This window comes from Camelina sativa, chromosome 2, assembly GCF_030686135.1.
Source record: "Camelina sativa cultivar CO46 ecotype springtype chromosome 2, ASM3068613v1".
Lineage (NCBI taxonomy): Eukaryota > Viridiplantae > Streptophyta > Magnoliopsida > Brassicales > Brassicaceae > Camelina > Camelina sativa.
Genome location: NC_141881.1, coordinates 9697997 through 9720881, shown reverse-complemented (window position 1 = coordinate 9720881; position 22885 = coordinate 9697997). Strand labels below are relative to the sequence as shown.

Below are 22885 nucleotides of genomic sequence, written 5' to 3'. Positions count from 1 at the left end.
GTTGTCGCAGCGGCGGAGGTTGATCTTCTTCCCTTCCTTTGGTAGGTTTTCGTCTGTGGCTCCATTATCGAATCCTTGAGAAGAAAAAGCTAAGCTTCCAGGTTAATAGGGTTAGTTCCCAAAGAAAATCGAATAATACTCGAGTTTGAGAGAGAATAGTACGTATGGAAACTAAAAGCTCTAGGGTTGAAAGAAACTTATCGGTGCTGCTGAAGAAGAAAGGGTTCTAGACCCTTAAATAGAGTAGGGCTAGGGTTTTGGGCTTCGCCGAGAGTGGGCATTCTTGTGGAATTCGGACTCCACTCGCCACCCAAGCAGGGACACGATCAGGCGCGTCGAGTACGGTGTCGGGTTGAACCTCGGGTTCCCCAATTTCATTTTTTCACTTTTATATATATATATTTGTATTTATTTATTTATTTTTATTTTTTAAATAAACATGCAAAAATAGAAAAGAAGTTAAATCAAATAAATCAATATTAAAATAGAATAAAAGATACCTTTGGGACTTTCTCCCAAGTGAGCTTGTTTTAAGTCACTAAGCTTGACTCTTCATGCTCTTTAAGCATGGAATCTTTGGGGGAGAAGTTTTGGAATCTTCTCCACTGCAGCAGGCTGACTCAATGCATTTCCCAAGTCTTGTCCAGGTTCCACAGCAAATGTGGTGTTGACTTCTTCAAGATGTTTGACTTTCCTCTGCTTTGCCTTAGTGGAAAAAGCTTGACCATCAATAGTTGGCTTCTTAATCCCCTTCTTCACATCAAACTCCATCTTGAAGTGCTCACCATGCTCTATTCTGATTTTGCCTTGCTTCACCTCAATCACAGCACCTACTGTCGCCAAGAATGGTCTTCCTAGGATCAGTGGATCGTCTAGTTCCTTATCCATATCAAGGATCATAAAATCAGTAGGGACTTCCACTCTTCCAATCCTGAGTGGCAAGTTTTCTAGGATCCCAATAGGATGTCTGACTGTTCTATCAGCTAGAACCAGATACAGATTAATCGGTTTAAAATTAGTTAATCACATCTTGTTGGCAACTAACAGCGGCATAATGCTAACTGAAGCTCCAAGGTCGCACAAGCAATTCTTGAAAATCCGGAGTCTGCATGGCAAAGTAAAAGAGCCAGGATCCTCCAATTTTTCCTCGATTCGCAGCTCAGGATCTAAATACACTCCACTCCTGAGAATCTCAAACCCAATCTCCTTGACAGCCTCCTTAACCTCATTCTCCAGCCGAGCTGCCTCCATGGTAGATTCCTCTTGAAGTTCATGTGGTGGCAAAAGCTTAGGTGGTGGATCCTTACGCTTGGCCATATGCTCTGCAAGCGCCTCCAGTTGGATGTCAAGTGCAGCATTGAACCTTTCCTCTAGCTCCCCTTCCTTTGTTACAGGTAGTTGAGGTTGATCTCTCATCTCAACATCTACTCGATGTATCATCTGATTACCATCATCGGGTAGGTCATCGGGTTTAGCCTCGGGTGGTTCTTTGATTTGTGATTCTCGAACCAGTGCTCGTTCATCAACTCGATCAGTCTCCTCGGGAGAAGGCTCGGGTTCATGCTCGGATATGTAATACTTGGCCTCGTTTAACCCATAGTGATCCGTATCCTCCCCATCTTGAGCATCACTGTCCTCAGTGAGGTAATCCTCATAGTCATCATCAAGGAAGATAGTTTGGGCAGTGGCATAATCCTTAGGGTTCTGAACAACTTTACCTGGGAGCTGGTTTATCTTCGGAGCTGGTTGGTTGTTGTGGCGACCCTCTAGGTATCTCAGCTTAGTGTTGAGCGATTCATACTTGGTGTTCAAATCATTGTACCCTGAGTCAATCTTGTTGCTCATCTCCGTAAAACATTTTGCAGTGTCCATAGCTGCTGAAGACTGATTCTGAATCATTTGCTGAAGTAGGCCGCGTAACTCAGCTTCATGTGTTTGGTTCTGCTGGCCTTGTTGTTGTTGGAATCCAGGTGGTGGGTTGTAGTTTCCAGAGTAATGCTGCTTAGGGGCATAGCCTTGATTGTACTGAACAAAGGCTTTTGTTGGACCTGGTTCCCTTGAACTGCAGATGGGTAGGTTTGGTCCTGATGATTGGCAACATTCGGGTTTCGGTAAGACAGATTTGGGTTTGGCTTGTAGTTGTTGTACCCTTTGTTGTAACCTCCCTGGTTGTTGATGTAGTTGGCATCCTCTATTTGCACAACTCCCCATCTTGTTGTAAAAACTGCTCTTCCTCTTATATGGCATGAACATGCTGCTGTTGGCTGAGTAGTTTATCAAGCTTGTCATTGAGGGCTTTCATGTCCCTCTTGTACTTGGCATCTTCATCTCCTGTAGATCGCACAGTGCGACCATACTCCTCATTGTAATTCCCATCAGATTAAGCCAAGTTCTTCACTAGGTCCCAACCTTCATCAACATCCTTGTTGAGGAAGTTACCATTAATTGCGGTGTCCAGTAACATCCGTATCTTGGGGACCACTCCTCTGTAAAGTGTACTCAGAAATGAAGCATTGCTGAAGCCATGATGTGGACATGAGGTAGTGTATCCCTTGAAACGTTCCCAAGCTTCACTGAACGTTTAATTGTTCTTCTGAACAAAGCCGGAGATGTCATTTCTCAGCCTTGCTGTTCTGGAGTTGGAAAAGAATTTGGCCTGGAATGCCTTCTTGCACGCTTCCCAAGTGGTGATGGACTCCTTGGGGAGTGATTTCTCCCAGATATGTGCTTTGTCTCCCAAAGAGAATGGGAAAAGCCGGAGTTTGAATCCATCCTCACTAACTCCATTTATTTTTGTGAGGCTACAGAGCCTATCAAATTCATCCAGATGATCCAACGGGTCCTCCATTGGCAGTCCATGAAACTTGTTACTCTGTATCATCTGGATGAGACTACTCTTGATCTCAAAATTGTTGTACTGGACAGCAGGTGGCACAATGCCATTCCTTTGAGTGTGAGTAGATGGAGCATCTCCTACTCCTATGTTGGTCCTTGCTTAAGGAGCTAGTGGACCGTTCTGATTGTTCATTGTCTCCTCTGTATCCTTTGTCTGTCGATGTTGTCGATGAAAGGACTCAGGTTCTGGCTACCTCTGGATCGTATTTGCATGCACATGTAGGTGTCCGAGTGTGTACACGAGGGTCAACTCGATCTAGGTGATCGAGTGACGGGTCGGGTGGGTGCTCGGGTTGTACCTGAGATTCAAAACAAATAAGAACAAATGCAAACAAGTCAGATTCCGAACCAATATAAACAAAATAACTTGATCTAGCAAGTGCTGAAATCTAAACGTAGCAAAATAAACACAACCAAATGGCAACGGCGCCAAATTGATAAACAAGTTTTCACCAGGGTATCAATTCCCTATGCAGTTGTAGTACAAAGGGTTATCAATCCAAATGGTTGTTTATGATAGCAGGAAGGATGCAATCAAAACAATGCACGTCAAGCCAAGCAATTAGGGATTTTGATCTAACCGTCCTAGAATAATAAAAGAAAATAATTTAAACAAGAAACCACACGACATAAGCACTCGATGCAAGCATTCGAGTACAGGATCGGGTGGGGTGATCGAGTAAGCAAATGAAATATGAACAACTGTAGGGGTTACTCGATGCAGGTTATCGTGTACCTGATCGGGTAAGAGATCGAGTAATGAATGGAAATGCAAGCAATTAAAATATGAAAGCTTCTAAGGATGGGGTAATCGAATCCTAAGCATTCCAGACCAGTACAGATGTCTTACATGCCTTAAGCAAATATTTTCTAGACAATGAATCTCTAAAGTCTTATTAAAACACTCTCGTGATAGAAACAATCAACCTTGAATCACTTCCCTACCCAACTCTCGTTGGAGAAACATGACCAAACTGGCATTAAGATCCGATTCATTATTGTCAGTAAACCCCTTACTCATCTAATCTCTTAGGCTAAGTGAGTAAACCTCTAGCATTGGTTGATTCAAGCATCTCATCTACACCTCTCGGTGGTAAAACACCTTAGATCTAATCTCACCCTCTCGGTTTGTTGACAGCATTAAGAACACCAATCTAGAAGGAATTCTATTAAACAAATACAATCAACTAAGACATCCTAACCGATCAAGAACACAAAATCATCTATCCCATCCCTAGAAACTTTACTATACTACTCGGACATAGCAAGAAACATAACAACAAATAAGAACGAAAATTGCATTATAATAGACGATATAGTATAGTAGAAAGAATACAGGATAGAAATCTAAAGAAATGATAAAAAGTTATGAAATAAAATCTAAAACAAAAGGGAAAAGTGTTTGAGTCGCTCAGTTCTCTCACAGAAGCTCTCGCTCTCTGGTTTGAGGGTCTGCAGCGTGCTTCTTTGCGAGGAAGGAGAGGAGGGGTTTTCTGACTTTTCTCTGCTTTGTCTTAGTGGAAAAGGCTTGACCATCAATGGTTGGCCTCTTGATTCCCTTCTTGACATCAAACTCCATCTTGAAATGCTCCCCATGCTCAAATCTGATCTTCCCTTGCTTCACCTCAGTCACTGCACCTACTGTTGCCAAGAACGGTCTCCCTAGGATCAGTGGATCTTCTGGTTCCTTATCCATATCAAGGATCATGAAATCAGTAAGGGACTTCCACCCTTCCAATCCTGAGAGTCAAATTTTCCAAGATCCCAATCGGAAGTCTGATTGTTCTATAAGCTAGAACCAAATCTAGATTACTCGGTTTAAAACTGGTGAAACCCATCTTGTTGGCCACTGACAGTGGCATGATGCTGACTAAAGCTCCTAGGTCGCACAAGCAATTCCTGAAAATCCGAAGTCCTATCGAGCATGGCAAAGTGAAAGAGCCAAGATCATCCAATTTCTCCTCGATTTGCAGCTCACGATCTAAGCACACTCCTCTCCTGAGAATCTCATACCCAATCTCCTTGACAGCTTCCTTAACTTTATTCTCCAACCGAGCTGCCTCCATGGTGATGTCCTCTTAAAGTTCATGTGGTGGCAAAAACTTAGGAGGTTGAGCTTTACGCTTTGTCATACGCTCTGCAAGCGCCTCCAGTTGGATGTCAAGAACAGCATTGAACCTTTCCTCTAGTTCCCCTTCTGCTGCTACAGGCAGTTGAGGTTGATCTCTCATCTCAACATCTACTCAATGTATCATCCGATCACCATCATCGGGTGAGTCATCGGGTTCTGCCTCGGATGGTTCTTTGGTTTGTGATTCTCGAACCAGTGCTCGATCATCAACTCGATCAGTCTCCTCTCGTAAAGGCTCGGGTTCATACTCGGATATGTAGTACTTGGCCTCATTTATCCCATAGTGATCCATATCCTCCCCATCTTGTACATCACTGTCCTCAGTGAGGTAATTTTCATAATCATCATCAAGGAAAATGGCTTGGGCAGTGGCATAGTCCTTTGGGTTCTGAACAGCTTTACCTGGAAGCTGGTTGATCTTTGGAGCTGGTTGGTTGTTGTGGTGGCCCTCGAGGTACCTCAGCTTAGTATTCAGCGAATCGTACTTGGCGTTTAAATCATTGTATCCAGAATCGATCTTGTTGCTCATTTCTGCAAACCGTTTTGTGGTGTCCATAGCAGTTGATGCCTTATTTTGAATCATCTACTGAAGGAGGCCACGTAAGTCAGCTTCTTGTGATTGGTTCTGTGGGCCTTGTTGTTGTTGGAATTCAGGTGGTGCAATGGGTTGGTGGTAATTTCCAGAGTACTGCTACTTAGGAGCATAGCCTTGATTGTATTGAACAAAAGGCTTCTGCTGGACCTGGTTCCCTTGAACTGCTAATGGGTAGATCTGGTCTTGAGGGTTGGCAACATTCGGGTTACGGTATGACAGATTCGGATTTGGCTTGTAGTTGTTGTACCCTTTGTTGTAACCGCCTTGGTTGTTGATGTAGTTCACATCCTCTAGCTGAATATTCTCCCCATCTTGTTGCAAAATCTGCTCTTCCTCTGATAGTGCATGAACATGCTGCTGCTGGCTGAGTAGCTTATCGAGCTTGTCATTGAGGGCTTTCATGTCCCTCTTGTTTTTGGCATCTTCCTCTCCAGTAGATCGCATAGTGCGATCGTACTCCTCATTGTAATGCCCATCAGATTGAGCCAAGTTCTCCACTAGGTCCCAACCTTCATCAACATCCTTGTTGAGGAAGTTACCATTGGTTGCGGTGTCCAGCAATATACGTATCTTGGGGACCACTCCTCTGTAAAGTGTGCTTAGCAATGAAGCATTGTTGAAGCCATGATGAGGACATCTGGTAGTGTATCCCTTGAAACATTCCCAAGCTTCACTGAATGTCTCATTGTTCTTCTGAACAAAGCTGGAAATGTCATTTTGCAGCCTTGCGGTTCTTGAGTTGGAGAAGAATTTGGCCAGAAATGCCTTTTTGCACGCTTTCCAAGTGGTGATGGACTCCTTGGGGAGTGATTTCTCCCAGATGTGCGCTTTGTCTTCCAAAGAGAATGGGAAAAGTCGGAGTTTGAATTCATCCTCACTAACTCCATTTATCTTGGTGAGGCTACAGAGCCTATCAAATTCATCCAGATGATCCAATGGGTCCTCCATTCGCAATCCATGAAATTTGTTGCTTTGTATCATCTGGATGAGACTACTCTTGATCTCAAAATTATTGTTATGCACAGCAGGTGGCACAATGCCATTCCTTTGAGTGTGAGTAGATGGAGCATCCCCTGCTCCTATGTTGGTCCTTGCTTGAGGAGCTGGTGGACCGTTCATTGTATCTTCAATTGTTGCTGGTTGCGGTTGTTGAACTTGTTGTTGTCTGAGTAACCTTGGTCTGTCGATGTTGTCAATGAAAGGACTCAAGTTTTGGTTACCCTTGGATCGTGTATGCATGCACAGGTAGGTGACCGAGTGAGTACACGAGGGTCAACCCGATCCAGATAATCGAGTGACGGGTCGGGTGGGTGCTCGAGTTGTACCTGAGATTCAAAAAAAAACAAAAACGAAAGCAAACAAGTCAGATGCCGAACCAATATAGATAAAAGAACTTGATCTAGCAAGTGCTGAAATCCTAAACGTAGCAAAATAAAATGCAACCAAATGGCAACAGCGCCAAATTGATAACAGGATTTTCACCTAGGGTATCAATTCCCTATGCAGTTGTAGTACAAAGGGTTATCAATCCAAATGGTTGTTTATGCTAGCAGGTAGGATGCAATCAAAACAATGCAAGTCAAGCCAAGCAATAGTGAGTTTTGTCTAACAATCCTAAAATAATGAAATAAAGAATATAAACAAGGAACCACATGACCTAAGCATTCGAGTACAAGGATCGACTCCTAAGTGTTCCTGACCAATACAGATGTCTTACATGCCTCAAACAAATATTCCCTAGACAATGAATCTCTAAAATATTGTTAAAACACTCTCGTGATAGAAACAATCAACTTTGGTCACTCCCCTACCCAACTCTCGTTGGAGAAACATGACCAAGCAGGCAATAAGAACCGATTCATTATTATCAGTAAACCCCTTACTCATCTAATCTCTTAGGCTAAGTGAGTAAACTTCTAGCATTGGTTGATTCAAGCATTTCATCTACACCTCTCGGTGGTAAAACACCCCTAGATCCACTATAAAAAAAAGTCAACATTGATAGCACATTGTTATAGCACGGTTTGCTCAACTGCTATTGAAGGTAGTTACAATTTTTGTTATCATATAATAGCTATTCAGTAACGCTATAATAGGATTTCAATAAGCGGGAAACTAAAATCTCTAATTCCGCCAAATACTTAGGAAAAAATAAGACTTTTTGCCTTCACTCTCTCTCATTTCTCTCTTCCTCGATAAACCCTATGAGATAAACTTTTTGCCTTCACTCTCATTTCCCTCTTTGTCTAATTGCCGCATTGTTTCTCTCAAACACTAAAATTTGTTCCGCCGTCACCTCTGTCCCCTCCGTTGCCTCCGTCCTAGAAGCTAATCAGCCGCGACATCACCGAAACTATTGGCAGCCCTAATTCCACCAATATCTGTCAGCGTTGAGCTCCAATAGAAGGCAAATGTCTATCTTACTCTGTTAATTTGTTCCTTTAATCTGATTTTATCACCGAATCTATTCTTGTTGCGTCTGAAAATCGTTTTTTCACAAATAACAGATTTTTTGTGTCTTTGTTGGATCTGTTCTGAAAATCCGATTTGGTTTGCCACATGCGTCTATGTTATTATATGATTTGGTCGAGAATCTCCTCTTACTGCATGTCTATTCTTGCAAAGTTTTCTTAAAATCGAGTTTGTTGGATATGTTATCGAATCTGTTTTAGCTTCATATGTTCTCTGAATCTGCAGATCTGTTATAACTTTACTAATTCTGTAATATTATATTATTTTGCGAGTGTCGTCGAGTAAAACAATGGGAGTTTGAAGCTTATCTTTCTCTTATCATACAACAGGTTAGTACCATCTTCTCTTTGATTCTGTAAACCAATTGAGTTTGTTGTCTTTTTTTTTTGGTGTGTTTTCAAATTGCTTTGTTTAAAATATACAAAATTATAGAATTTGTTATGATTGAGTTATATATTATATGTGTTTGAGTAATTATATGTGTTTGAGTAGTTTGTTAATTGGTTCTAAAGGTTTAAATTAAGGTTAGAACTTATAATGGTGGACAAGGATTGGGTGCATCTTTGCAGGTAAGAATTTTAGTCATGTAACTTAGATGTTAGTAGGTGTTTGGAGTCTTTACTTGGTTTTTTTTCGTTAACTCTGCAAAAAAATGAAGAGCTGATCCTGCGTGATGTGACCCGAAGACACGGTCACGAACGGTCGCGGTACGGAAGCGGCTTGAGCTCTCGGTCAACTTTCAATCAGTGAAACTTTCCTCGGCCGAGGTTCTGGGCTTCGGATCTAGGAGAGAATCAAACGAGGGAAACGGAGTTTGAAGGAATTCAAAGGAGCCGTTTGGGAGATACGTCGAGAAGCCACAAACGGTTCAATCAGACGGTACGGATGCGGAACGAGCGGATGGACGTCTACGAGGGAAACGATGGTGGGGAGGATTTGAGGTGGTTCGTGAGGAACTCGAGAACTGATGAAAGAGGACTCGAGGTTAAGAAGAGGACAGATGGAAGCGAAGTGAGGAGAAATGCGGATGGATCGAGAGACGACACAAGAGGTTTGGCTCTCCTCTTGATACGGTCTCTAACAAGTCGAACCCGGTTCGAGGCTTGTTGGGTTTTCTCAAGGTTCAATCCCGGATTGAAGAAAGAGAAGAGTGAGAGAAGTTTCAAGAATCTCTCTTGAGAAAAAAAATTTTTATTTTCATACAAGTCTAAGGAGGAACAAAGCTAAGAGAGAGTTTAAATACATTAGGTCAAGTGAGGACTTAGGGACACGCGGACTCTTAATGGTCCGCACAATCGTCCTTAGACGTGTTTCCCTTGTAAATGGAACACGTTGCCTCTATTGACTTTCAACGCTAAGCTCTCAACGTTCAAAAGCTAAAGGATCAAAGGAGAATATTCTCAAGGTTTCAAATTTAAACCAAAAACTAAGAGGGAAAGAGATAACCGCCTTTAGGCGTTTTGCGTTTAGCTCCATGCCTCGTTAAAACCTTCTCCGGTAAACCCATTGGGACAAACCCGGAGTGAGGAAAAAGAGTACACTTCCTTGCTTAACGACTTGACCGTCTTCACTCTTGGGTAAGAGTGAAGACTAAGGGGACTGAGCCTTCGGAGTCTTTGTGGGGTGGCTGGTGTTGGACGTAGGTTCGGACAAATAGGTTGAGCCGCTGTTTGGCCGCCTTTGCTGAGCTCTTGGAACGTGTGGTGGCTCCGGGAAGGATCGTTGGAGCCTTGGCCGCATCTGAAGAGGTTGCCCTGGTCGCGTCCGATACGTCTTGGTCAGGCATCTCGGTCGCGTCCGGCGTGTCTTGGTCTTCTTGGCCGAGGTTGCGTCCTGCGATCACATCACTGCGTATGAGAGAGGGGCTACAAATTTTGTTCGAGCTGTGTCTGCGGATATGGGAGACGTTGATTTGATTGTATGTCCTTGCATTGATTGTCGTAATAATGATCGGCATGCTGGCAGTATAGTAGTTGATCATCTGGTAACAAGAGCAATGGATGAAACATATAAGATGCGGTCTGATTGGTATCATCATGGAGAATTGAATCCAGTGGTTGATGGTGAAAGCAATCAAAGTCAGTGGAATGATGAGATTTTTGGATTATATCAAGCGGCTGAATATCTGGATGAGGAGTTTGCTAATACGGATGAGTTGAGTCAGATTGCAGAGGGTGAGGATTTGAAAGAAGATGAGTTCCTTGCAAAGCTTGCGGATGCTGAAACACCATTATATCCATCATGTGTCAACCATAGCAAGCTGTCAGCTATTGTATCACTGTTCAGACTAAAGACACATAATGGCTGGTCTGACAAGAGCTTCAATGATCTGTTGGAGACATTGCCAGAGATGTTACCAGAAGACAATGTGCTGCACACATCACTATATGAGGTGAAGAAATTTTTGAAATCCTTTGATATGGGTTACCAGAAGATTCATGTATGTGTCAATGATTGCATCCTATTCATAAAAAAGTACCAGACGCTTGAGAACTGTCCTAAATGCAAGGCTTCAAGATGGAAGACTAACATGCATACTGGAGAAGTAAAGAAAGGTGTCCCTCATAAAGTATTATGGTACTTCCCCATAATCCCACGCTTTAAGAGAATGTTTAGGTCTGTCGATATGGCTAAGGATTTAAGGTGGCACTTTAATAATAAGAGTAGCGATGGAAAACTCCGCCACCCTGTGGATTCAGTCACATGGGATCAGATGAATTCTAAATACCCTTCATTTGCATCTGAAGAAAGAAATCTGAGGCTTGGACTTTTCACTGATGGACTTAATCCATTCAACATGAAGAATACCATGTATAGTTGCTGGCCTGTTATGTTAGTAAACTACAATATGCCACCTGACTTATGCATGAAAAAGGAGAACATCATGCGTACATTGTTAATTCCTGGTCCACAACAGCCGGGTAATAATATAGATGTCTACTTAGAACCACTCATTGAGGATCTACAACATATGTGGAACGATGGGAAGCTAACATATGATGCTGTTAGTAAATCAACTTTTACTCTTAAGGCAATGTTGTGATGGACGATTAGTGATTTTCCTGCATATGGGAATCTTTCAGGCTGCAAAGTAAAGGGTAAAATGGGATGTCCTTTATGTGGGAAAAATACAGACAGTATGTGGTTGAAGTTCAGTAGAAAACATGTCTACATGTGCCATAGAAACGGTCTGCCACCAACACATAGTTTTCGGTGGAAGAAGTCTTGGTTTGATGGAAAAGCTGAACATGGGAGAAAGAAAAGAGTATTAAGTGTGCAGGAAATTTCTCAACATTTGAAAATTTTCAAAAACAACTTTGGCAATTTGAAACAGTCTGCATGTAAGAGGAAAAGGATGGCATCAACTGGATTGGGTTCTGATAGTGAGGATTTATCTAGTGAATCTGAGGAAGATTACGGGGAAGAGATAGACGAGGAGGAGATATCAAGATGGAAGAAACGGTCAATCTTTTTCAGACTACCTTATTAGGAGGTGTGTTAAGTCTTTTGACATGTTCTATTTTATTGATATTTTCAATTAGGCTTTGTTTGAGACTTATTTGTGTTTATTGTTTGTATGTTGGTTAGGAGCTACCCGTAAGACATAACCTTGATGTAATGCATGTGGAGAGAAATGTGGCTGTGAGTATAGTATCGACATTGTTGCATTGTGGGATCTCTAAGGATGGTCTTAATTCTCGCAAAGATCTGGAGGTCCTTGGTATTAGGAAGGATTTGCATCCTAAAACACAAGGAAAAAAAACATACTTACCTGCAGCAGTTTGGTCTTTGTCCAAGGGAGAGAAAAAGATATTTTGTAGGCAACTTTTTGATTTCAAAGGCCCAGATGGATACTGCTCAAACATATCAAGAGGCGTATCATTACAAGACTGTAAGGTCACAGGTCTGAAATCCCACGATTATCACGTGATAATGCAACAACTTCTTCCAATTGCACTTAGAGGTTTGTTACCCAAAGGTCCGAGTGTAGCAATTGTACGCTTATGCGCATTCTTCAAAAAGTTGTGTCAGCGATTAATTGATAGGGATCAGATATTGGCAATGGAAGCTGAGATTGTTGAAACTCTTTGCATGTTTGAAAGATATTTTCCTCCAACTTTCTTTGATATCATGGTGCGTTTGACGGTACATCTAGGACGTGAAGCTTGGCTAGGTGGTCCAGTTCATTTTAGATGGATGTACCCATTTGAGAGGTATATGAAAGTTCTTAAAGACTATGTGAGAAAAACCGCTAGACCAGAGGGGTGTATTGGTGAATGCTACCTTTCAGAAGAATGCATCCGGTTTTGTAGTAGATTTTTGAAAAAGACTACAAATGTTCAAGAAAAGCTGGATAGAAACACTGACTTTGAGAACAACACGATTCTGGAAGGACGTCCAATATTTGCAGGCATTCCAATCACTCTTACTGAAACGGAGAAGAAAATAGCCCATATGGCTGTCATACAAAATATGGTTGTCGTTGATCCTTATGTTGAGTAAGTGCCACAAATTTCACAAATTTCTATTTATATATATTAATTATTATGCCTGTCATTGACCCTTCTTGTTTTTTTTCTGGTATCTTCAAAGTGAACATCTGCAACATCTACAAAAATCGAATGGAAAATGTAGACGAGATGCATCAAGTTTATGGAGCTTGCATACTCAAAATTTTGCATCTTGACTAAAAGAACAGGCTAGTTAGCACTGATCAGAACATATTTGTCCTTTTTGTTTCTATAGTTAGCACTAATCAAATTTTGTTTTGTTTTTTACAGATACCTCTTGATTCGAACAGACATGAGGAAACACTTAAATGGTTGGCATATGGTCCTCGTAGTTGCGCACGGTCGTATACAGGTTATATCGTGAATGGGCAGCGGTTTCACACAGTCTCAGTTGATAACAAAAGTCAGAATAGTGGTGTTTTTTATGAGGCTACGGCAATCTGTAGGTCTAGTGCAAAGGACACTTCACAAGTGATGGATTTGGTATCTTACTATGGGAGAGTAACTGACATTATATTGTTGGACTATAATGTCTTTTACGTTCCTCTCTTCCGTTGTCAATGGGCAGTAAGGGGAAATGGAGTTAAGGTAGAAGATGGTTTCACACTTGTTAACCTGAATCATAGTCAGGTCTCTTTCTCAAGGGATCCATACATATTAACCTCTCAAGCTAAGCAAGTGTTTTACTCAAGGGAAAATGAGTCATCGAGTTGGTATGTGGCTATGAGAGGTCCTTCAAGAAGATACACTCAGAAAGAATATGAAGATGGAATAGCAGACATTAGGCCATTCCCACCAGATATTGACGTTGGTGTTGACTTGGATGAATCTGAAAATGAGCGAACAGATTGTGAAGGAATATATGTGTGAAATGTGTGCTTTGTCTTTTGTCTGTTAGTTTTTTGTGCTTTTTGTTTGACGTTTTTTTAATCATTTGGATGACAAATCATAACCCGTATATTGTGTCTAACTTTCAGGTGAGTTGACATGACACGTACAAGTAAAAAGCGTGGCAAAAAGCGTGTTGATAAGAAAGTCGATGAGGAGGTAGAATTTGTGCGAACTATTGAACCAGAACCTGTAGAACCTGGAGTCCAACTACAAGATCCTGTAGAGGATCCTGGAAAAGAAGAAGAACCTGAAGGTGAGCCATTGGTCAATGCAGAACCTGAAGAAGAAGAACCTGAAGGTGAAATTGAATTATTTGTTCCTGTTGAAATAAAGAGTAAGAGACAGCAAGGACCAACACGGATGAAAGACATCGCCAAGGATCCAAATACCAAAGTTCAAGTAGAGTACACTATGATGGGAGAGCCTTATTGTAGTGACCCTCGCTAAGAGGTAAATTTTAAAATGAAAACTCAAGGCCAAAAGCTCAAGAAAGAAGGCCAGCAAGGAGAAAAGAAAGTTTGCTGAAGAAAAGTCCGAGAAATTTTGGACGAATCGAAAAGTGACCGAGATGTCCGAGACGTACCGTCCGAGTCGTCCGAGACGTACCGAGGGCCGAGAGTTGTCCGACGCATATCGCAAAGTACCGGGAATTGCCGAGAAAGTCCGATGGACCGAGAATTCTCGAGGATGTCCGAGGATTTACCGATAGCAACCGAGACTGGTTGAGGAGGATCGAGAGACGTCGACGGGTGACCGGCGACCGGTCGATCCGACAAAATTCCCGATTTTGTGGAAATTGTTTTTGCAAAAATCCACCAATGGGATTTCATGCAACTTAGGAGTGGAATCCTTGGAGGAATATTCCTAGGATTTTCGATCCCAAAATCCTAAGTGGGAGACAAGATTATTCCTCTTTATAGAAACCGGCCAATCGCGTTTCATGCAAGTGTGAATGGGGAAAATATGAAAGATTCCATGTGACAAGTGTTAGTTACACTTAACAAGTGTCCAACCTTAAAATTGTGTGGCTAGGAGAGATGGCACACAACACACATGCATTGGGCCAAGTTTCTACTCTCTTCCTCTATATAAAGGTCGCTCCACTCCCTCATTTTCGCTAAAATTTCTTAAGTAAAGGAAGAAAGGAGTGAAAGAGAAAGAGAGGAGAGAAAGAGAGAAAGAAGAGAGAAAAGGAAGAAGTGTTGTCGCAAGGGAGAAGAAGTGAAGAAGAGGAGAAGCAAGACATGACTATCGCACGACCGCAGTTAAGCGTTGAATCGAGAAGGAACTCGATTTCAACAAGGAAGAGGATTCAAGCGTTGCCGTGAAGAAAATCCGACCACTCATCCCAGAGATCGCCGGTTTTCTATGAGTTCAGGCACATATTTGCATCGGCTTAGATGGAGTGTTAAAAACATCCATCTAGTGCGCGGTTTTGCATAAATCATTTAGATGCATTTACTTGAAATTCTTTTATGTTTTTCTTGTTAAGTTGCATGTGAGGTGAGGTTACACCGGTTACTAGATCGAAAGGATCTAGTGACAAGGGTGGTAACTATTTAAGATACTTGAAAACATATGAGAAGAAAATCATATAAACTCAAGTATAAGCTTTGGTGAGGTCTTAAGACGCTTTAGTCTGCGAGAAATTCCGGCTGAGCGTAGTAAGACTTGGTATGGTTGTCCTTCCCATCCGTGCCACATGCAGCCGCGACATGTAACCCATGTTCGTGTGTTGTAGGGTTGGTTACGAAGAGCTCGGAGGTTACTGGGCTCGCTACCCTGGCCGAGGCTGTCTACATGACGGTGTAGCTTTGGGTGAAGCCCGATTGCATGCCTTCGTGGCTGTAATACGGTTGTTCAGGAGGGGTTAGGGAGAGGAAGCATACCGGGCCCATGAATTAGAACTTGTTAAAACTCTAGTTTTATTTCAAGTTCAAGTTGTTGCATGTTTGTGTTTATGCTTGCATGATGTTATATGTCATTGCGTGTAGTGGTGATTGATTGCAGAATAATTTTGCTTAGCTTATTAGCTTCCGCATGTTATCTCTGATTGATTATTGTGTTGTATGCTTGCTTGGCAATCGTGTAATTGCTTGCATGTTAGATCTTATGCTCGCTTGTTATTTATACTCGCTTGCATGTTGATTGTTAGCATGTTGTTGTTGATGGGGTATGGGATTTGGGGTTTAATACTCTGCAGGAACCCTGAGCTCACTAAGTAATCTTAGATTACTTATGATAATATTTTGTGCTGCAGGTGACCCTAGAGGGAACTAGAGGGCGTGGTGAACGATAGGAACCCGGAGTAGTTTTATTTTGTGTCTACTGTAAAATACAAGTATGTTTTTATTTCAAACCAAACTCGGCACTAAGCCTTGTTCAAAACTCTTGTGTAATAACTCTTTTGGTTAATCAAAATATTCGGGTTTTCTTTATTCGGGCGAGTCGTACTGATATAGACTTTGTCTGAGTCGGCTCAACGCACGGCGTATTTGTAGGGTTGCAAAGCCTGAAGGATGTGCCGTGTGGTCGGGAACCTCACCGGTGGACTGGCCGAAGGACTTGATTTTTTCTCGCACCCGGCCGGATCGTTAGTGAACGTTTCCCAAGTAGCGTCTCGGTGCCGTCCGATGGCCTTGGTGGTCATAGTACGGTCCGGGGGCGTTACACTTATGGTGAAGGGTCAGTTAAGATGGCATCATACGTAGGCGCATTGGTACGCGAACATGTTCCAATCACAATTGATCGTTGGCCCTGTTAGTTTAAGCGGAACAAGAGTGAAGAATTGTGAGTTTAGTATGGTAAGAGTAAATCGTTGAGAGAGTAGGGAAGAGAAAAGGTTGGACAAAGAGAATGAAGAAAAGAGATTCTATTAGAATAGATGTTTTACAATGTCGGCTAGAAGCCTTAAATAGAAAATAATACTAGGGCTACACCCTTTACAAGCTTGATAACGACACAAAGAGAGAGAGAGGACGATTCCCTATGGTGATAGTGACATCTCGAGATTTCCCTTAAGGAAACATGTGACTCCAATGGCTACAAGATGTGTTCTCGATCCTTCTCTTCTCATGGGCCTTTGTAGAGGAGACACTCGGCCTCTTATTCAAGTCTTGGTGATCGGGCTCATGGACTTGTACGGACGGTTTAACTCATAATCGTACGGACAGTCGTACGGACAAGACCAATCACACTCGACGTTCTCCTGCTCAATCACACTTGAAGGAGAAGCATCATGAGTTCCCAGAGGTTCCGGTAATATTGTAGGCCCATCGGATGGTGGTTTTGGTAGAGACGTCTCGGGATATGGTGGTTTGGTGACACCAAGATGATCGAGGAGGAACCGAAGGTTTGTTGCACGATCAGTAGTTGAATGTGAGAGATCTTTGAGGCTATTCCAGTCCTTCGTCTCATAGTAGCCTTGATCCTCCATGAATTTGACGTCTCGAGACACATACATGCGGCTGATGACTGGATCATAGCACTTGTAGCCCTTTTGTGTAGTGGAATAGCCAATAAACACACTCTTTGTACTCTTTGCATCGAGTTTGCTCCTCTGTTCTCCTGGAATTAAGACAAAACACACACAGCCAAATACTCATAAATGGTCTAATGAAGGTTTAGTTTTAGTAAGAACTTCAAATGGAGTTAAGTCGCTTAGGATTTTTGTTGCCATCCTATTGATAAGGTAGCAGGCTGTCATGACCGCGTCTCCCCAAAACCTCTTTGGTACATTCATATGCAACATCATCGACCTAGCCACTTCCATAAGATGCCTATTCTTCCTTTCCGCCACACCGTTCTGTTGAGGAGTGTATGGACAGCTCGTTTGTTGAAGAATGCCGTGCCTAGATAAATGTTCTTCGAGCTTGTGACTTGTGTATTCTCCTCCATTATCAGACCTAAGTACTTTGATCTTGGCATTAAAATGATTAGTAACATAGGTTTGGAAATTTATGAATGCATCATACACGCGATCTTTTGAGGGCAACAACGTTAACCAAGTATATTTCGACTTCTCATCAATAAATGTCACAAAATATTTGTTGTTATCTCTAGACAAGCATGGTGATGCCTAAACATCCGAATGAACTAAGTCAAAACAGTTTTCATAAATAGTAGAGGATTAAGGAAACACAGTTCTACAATGTTTTCCAAAAATACACGACTCACAACTAGAACTATTAAAAGAAACATTAGGCAACAACAACTCAAGAGCACGAGAGTGGGGATGGCCTAGCCTAGCATGCCACAGTGCATTATTATTATTAGATGAGAGACAAGAGGTAAAAGAGATTGAATTAGAGGGACTTTGTGAAGTCTTCTCTAAGATATAAAGATCTCTGGTTCCATTCCCTTCCCCAAGTATATTTCCGGTCTTAGTATCCTGAAAATGAACGCTATTAGGACCAAAAATAGTATAGCAATTCAAATCATTAGTTGCTTTCTTTACCGATAGGAGATTAGAGGTAAAGGTTGGCATGTAAAACGCTTTAGAGTTTTGTTCAAACAATTTCAAGTTACCAACCCCTTTCACAGGAATTCTATCTCCATTAGCAATAACAACATTACCTAGAGCCGGTTGAATATTGTCTAATAAACTCGGGTTGCTAATCATATGGTGAGAAGCCCCCGAGTCAACGACAAGCATTTTACTAGGTTTAGAAGCAAAGAAGGTGGTACCAGAATCTTTGAGTGCAGCGATGGACTTAATGAGAGCCTCCAAGTCCGACTTCCTCACAAAGTCTCCGTAGGATGCGGTCATAGCCATCGTCTCTCCCTGGTTCACCGTTCCGGGTGCTTGACCACTTGTACCTTCATGCCATAGGTTCGCCTTAGACTTAGCCGGCTTGAGATGTGGGTGAAGGATCCAACACTTGTCCTTCACGTGACCTTTCTTCTTACAGTGGTCACATACCACCGTCTTCCTCTCATCCGGCCTGTATACTCCCTTGTTAGCGGTAATCAGCTCACCCTTTCCACTAAAGAGACCAAGGGACCCTTGTTCTTTTTGAACTTGAGCACATACGTCATCGAGAGTGGGAAGCTTGTCACCACGGAGTATGTGCTTAATGAGATCGTTGAAAGCAGGGTTGAGGGTGAGAAGCAAGCCAAAGACTTTGTCTTACTCCTTCCTTTCGTTCAGAATCGCCGGATCGATGGTACTTGGCCTGAGCATCTCGAGTTCGGCCCATAAGGACCGAAACTTCCCAAAGTGCTTGGTAAACTCCAAGTCTTCTTGATGAAGGCTGTTAATAGCCTTTTTAACTTCAAACACACGGGTTAGGTTTGTAACATTCCCGTACACATTAGCTAGCGTGTCCCATAGTTCCTTCGCCATCTCACAATACGAGTAGGCTTCTAAGATGGGCACGTCTAGCGAGTTTTGGAGGATAGCAAGTACGGTCTGATCTTCTTGGAACCATTTGATTTCCTTTTCGAGCTCAGCCTCCTTGTCTTCTTCCTTTTCTTCTTTGTCGTCTTCTTTGTTGGCTTTCTTAGGGAGTTGGTTTGTTTCAACATGAATCCAGAGTCCCCGGCCACTAAGAGCGGTCTTCGTTGTTCTTTTCCACAAGAGATAGTTAGCGCCTTTGAGGACCACCGGAGTAACTATTGGCTTTGCGGCCTCCATGGCGAGAGAGAGAATATAGTTTTCTAGAAAGTAAAAGAACAGAGTAAGGAGAGAGTGAGTTTAGAGAGTGGTGAATCGAAAAACTTGCTCTGATACTATGTTAGTTTAAGCGGAACAAGAGTGAAGAATTGTGAGTTTAGTATGGTAAGAGTAAATCGTTGAGAGAGTAGGGAAGAGATAAGGTTGGACAAAGAGAATGAAGAAAAGAGATTCTATTAGAAAAGATATTTTACAATGTCGGCTAGAAGCCTTAAATAGAAAATAATACTAGGGCTACACCCTTTACAAGCTTGATAACGATACAAAGAGAGAGAGAGGACGATTCCCTATGGTGATAGTGACATCTCGAGGTTTCCCTTAAGGAAACATGTGACTCCAATGGCTACAAGATGTGTTCTCGATCCTTCTCTTCTCATGGGCCTTTGTAGAGGAGACACTCGGCCTCTTATTCAAGTCTTGGTGATCGGGCTCATGGACTTGTACGGACGGTTCAACTCATAATCGTACGGACAGTCGTACGGACAAGACCGATCACACTCGACGTTCTCTTGCTCAATCACACTTGACGTTCTCTTGCTCAATAGGCCCAAAGTAGGTGAAGACATCAAGATAGTTCTCTGGAAATCTATTCAGGTATGCCATTTTCATTTACTTAGTTAACTTTGCTCAAATATCGTTTTTTTACAAACTTTTTTTTCACTGTAATGAATGCAGGCAAGGTTTGCAGTAGATGAAGAGTATCAAAAGGTTGCAGTGCTTAAGCAGATGGGATGTTTATGGAGGGCATATAAATCAGGCATTGTCAAGTCGATAAGAGAAACTAATACTAACCAAAAGAGGATGAATCTGCGACCTAAGAATATATCTCCTTTCGAGTTGCGTAAATTTGTCAAATATAAAACTAGCAAAGAATTCAAGGTATGCATCTACAAATAAATGAGTTTCTTTGTTATATCATAGATTACATAATAATTATTCATCTATTAGGTTATAAGCGATAGTTATAAGGAAAGAAGGCGCAAACAGATTCCTCACACATGTAGTCACAGAGGGATGGTTAGGCTAACAGAAGATATGGTCAGTATCCTTTAAAATATATCCCTTTTTATTATGGTCATTCTACTTTTAAATACTTGTTCTTTCTAATAATTCCTTTTTATTGTTTAGAAAAAGGAATCTGCAAACCCATCAGAGGTAACAAGGCTAAAGGTCTGGGTCAAGTCTCGTACCAAGAAAGATGGTACCCTAGTGAATACGAATGCGGCTGAAAAGATTGTGAGTTATATATTTGTGCTTGCTCTGATGGTTTGAATATTGTTTGTGCGTTGTGTGATCATTTCAAATTGTAATTTGCAGAAAAAGGCAGCTGAGATTATTAGTGGTACTACACCAACTACAACCAATGAAACAGACGATACACTTGTCCAACTGTTAGGACCTGATAATCCTGGTCGAATGAGGGCAATGGGAAGAAACATGTCTAAGACCAAATTAGCTTGTCTCCAAGTGAATCACAAGTGTATGGCTTAATTGCAAGATAAGCATGTTCATCTCCAGCAAAAGGTCAATGAGTTAGAAAATATAATTGACTTTCTCAAGAACAAGGTTAGACACTTCACTATTTATGCATTAATTAACATGATGAATTAGCATCCAAGATTTAACTATGCTTTTTTATTTGTAGCAAGGACAAGACACTGAAGTTGGTGAAAACTCAGCTGCTAAAGTGAGTAATTTATATAAGATGCGCGATTATTTATTTGTTACTATATATTGTCTGATATGTACCGTATTGGTAATTGTATAGAGTGTGAACAAAAAAACACAACCTAAGTGTGTTTTGACTGATTGGACTGGTGGTGATGCAAATGTTGCTGAGGGACGCATTATTTCTTCTGATCCGGAGGAGTTAGTGAATGGTTGTCGCTTAGGCCCATCAGATGTTAAAGTTTTGGTTGAAACTGCTATTTTACCAGAAATGTTCCTTTGGAGACCTGCGCTGAACATGTTGACAGTCGATAAAGCTGTTGGACAGATGATTGCATGGCCTGCCTCTAAGTGTGTTAACTTAGAAAAGGAGATCGAAATTAAAGATATTAGACCGCTGGTAAAATTAAATATTGCTATAGTATCATGGATGTAGGATTATTTGGAAGAATGATTAGTTAACATAATCAGATTGTTGTGTTAATGACTTTGACAGAGACCAAGCACAAATTTGCCGAACAAATGCATACTATTGGATTTGTCTGCAGATGATGTAGTTGTTGCAGAAGGACGATGGCAGACAGAAGAACCAACAGCATTAGTTAACGGCATTCCTATCGGACCAATTGCAGTCAAAGTATTTGTTGATAAGGTGCTTCAGCCTGAAACATTTATATGGAGGCCTACGGTGGATGTGGCATACCTTGAGGACTGTGTCAAATCTTTTGTAGCATGGCATGCCAGCAAAGTTGTCATTCAATCTGCACCAGATGCATCAAGTCACAAATCTTCTCTCCAAATGTCTGAAAGTAGTGAGAAAACTTTAGGAACAGGTTCAAAACATACTACTGATAAGTCTCCACCAACAGGTCCAAAATCTCCTGTAAGAAAAACGCAACTTGCTACACAAGCCCCTCTTCGAAGATCTCAGGTAAATATTCTTGATACATCATTTTAGAAAAGCATTCTAGTTATTATTCTATCTGTTGTAAACTGGTTAATATTGTTAACATGGCAGCGTAAAAATGTAGCTGTCAAGGAAAATCAGAAGTGCAAGTTACTGGATATTAGTGGACAGAAGCAGGTTGTTGCTGAAGGACGAGTGCATTCAATCGACCCAGATCTTAAAGTCCACTTTGTTCGCTTGGGGGAAAATGCAGCTAGAGTATGGGTTGATGTAGTAAAGATAGATGATGCGGCAGTCTGGAGGACATCAGATGAAATCGAGTACATGAGAGATGCACTCGGTTCATCTATTGCTTGGCCGATGGATAAGTTGGTCATCTTTTGAGTTTATAAACTGGGGTAAGTAATATGTGTTATGTTTGTGTTTTCGTTTAACATATGACAGACTGCTAATGATATAAATAACTGATATAATACATTGTTGCTTGTTGCAGGGAATGAAGAAACTTTGGTCCAAGTTAGCTAGTTTCAATTAGTTAAGACTAAGTTAATTAATCAACTTATATATATGCCTAATGTTATGTATTTTGGATTCAGACTTTACAACCTATGTTGAATGACTTTGTTGACTTCTGTTCTGAATGTTGAATTGGAGACATATTTATGTTTAATGATTTAAATCTCTACTTGTTCTGTTAATTGGTTTATAGATTTAAACATGTTTATAGATTTCTGGAAAAAAATATCATTGAACAAAAAAAAATAATTCAATTCATATATCATAGCTCTGGTAATTTGTTATCAAACATTATACTGCAGCTAATAAAAATGCTATAAGTATATTATATATAACAATTCTCAAAAGCTATTGTATAAGAATATATTATAGCATTGAAGTCATGCTGCACCAATATATTTCAAAGCAAAAGATAATTGCTATTGTATAAGGACCTACGATAACAAAAATCTACGTGTTATATAATAACAAATAATAGCATCAAAATATTGCTATAGTATCTTTGCCAATCATAGCATACGCAAACAACGCTATCGTATGGGTGACACCTACCATGGCTGTCGATGTCACAGCATTTGCGATTTCGCTGTGAAATATCTACCATAGCAGTTTTTCTGCGCTAACA

General features: G+C 41.3%; 2 non-coding genes and 2 pseudogenes across 2 annotated transcripts; all 4 read left to right on the top strand.

Annotated features, from left to right (window-relative positions):
• Positions 1–2519: 2519 nt before the first annotated feature.
• LOC147948375 (small nucleolar RNA R71) lies at positions 2520–2626 on the top strand. Its single transcript, XR_015585953.1, has one exon. It is a non-coding gene; the product is annotated as a small nucleolar RNA R71 (small nucleolar RNA).
• Positions 2627–6240: 3614 nt separating this feature from the next.
• Positions 6241–6347, top strand: LOC147948374 (small nucleolar RNA R71). Its single transcript, XR_015586016.1, has one exon. It is a non-coding gene; the product is annotated as a small nucleolar RNA R71 (small nucleolar RNA).
• A 2265-nt stretch (positions 6348–8612) lies between these two features.
• LOC147948373 (uncharacterized) lies at positions 8613–13474 on the top strand (annotated as a pseudogene).
• A 117-nt stretch (positions 13475–13591) lies between these two features.
• Positions 13592–22129, top strand: LOC147948372 (uncharacterized; annotated as a pseudogene).
• Positions 22130–22885: the final 756 nt, after the last annotated feature.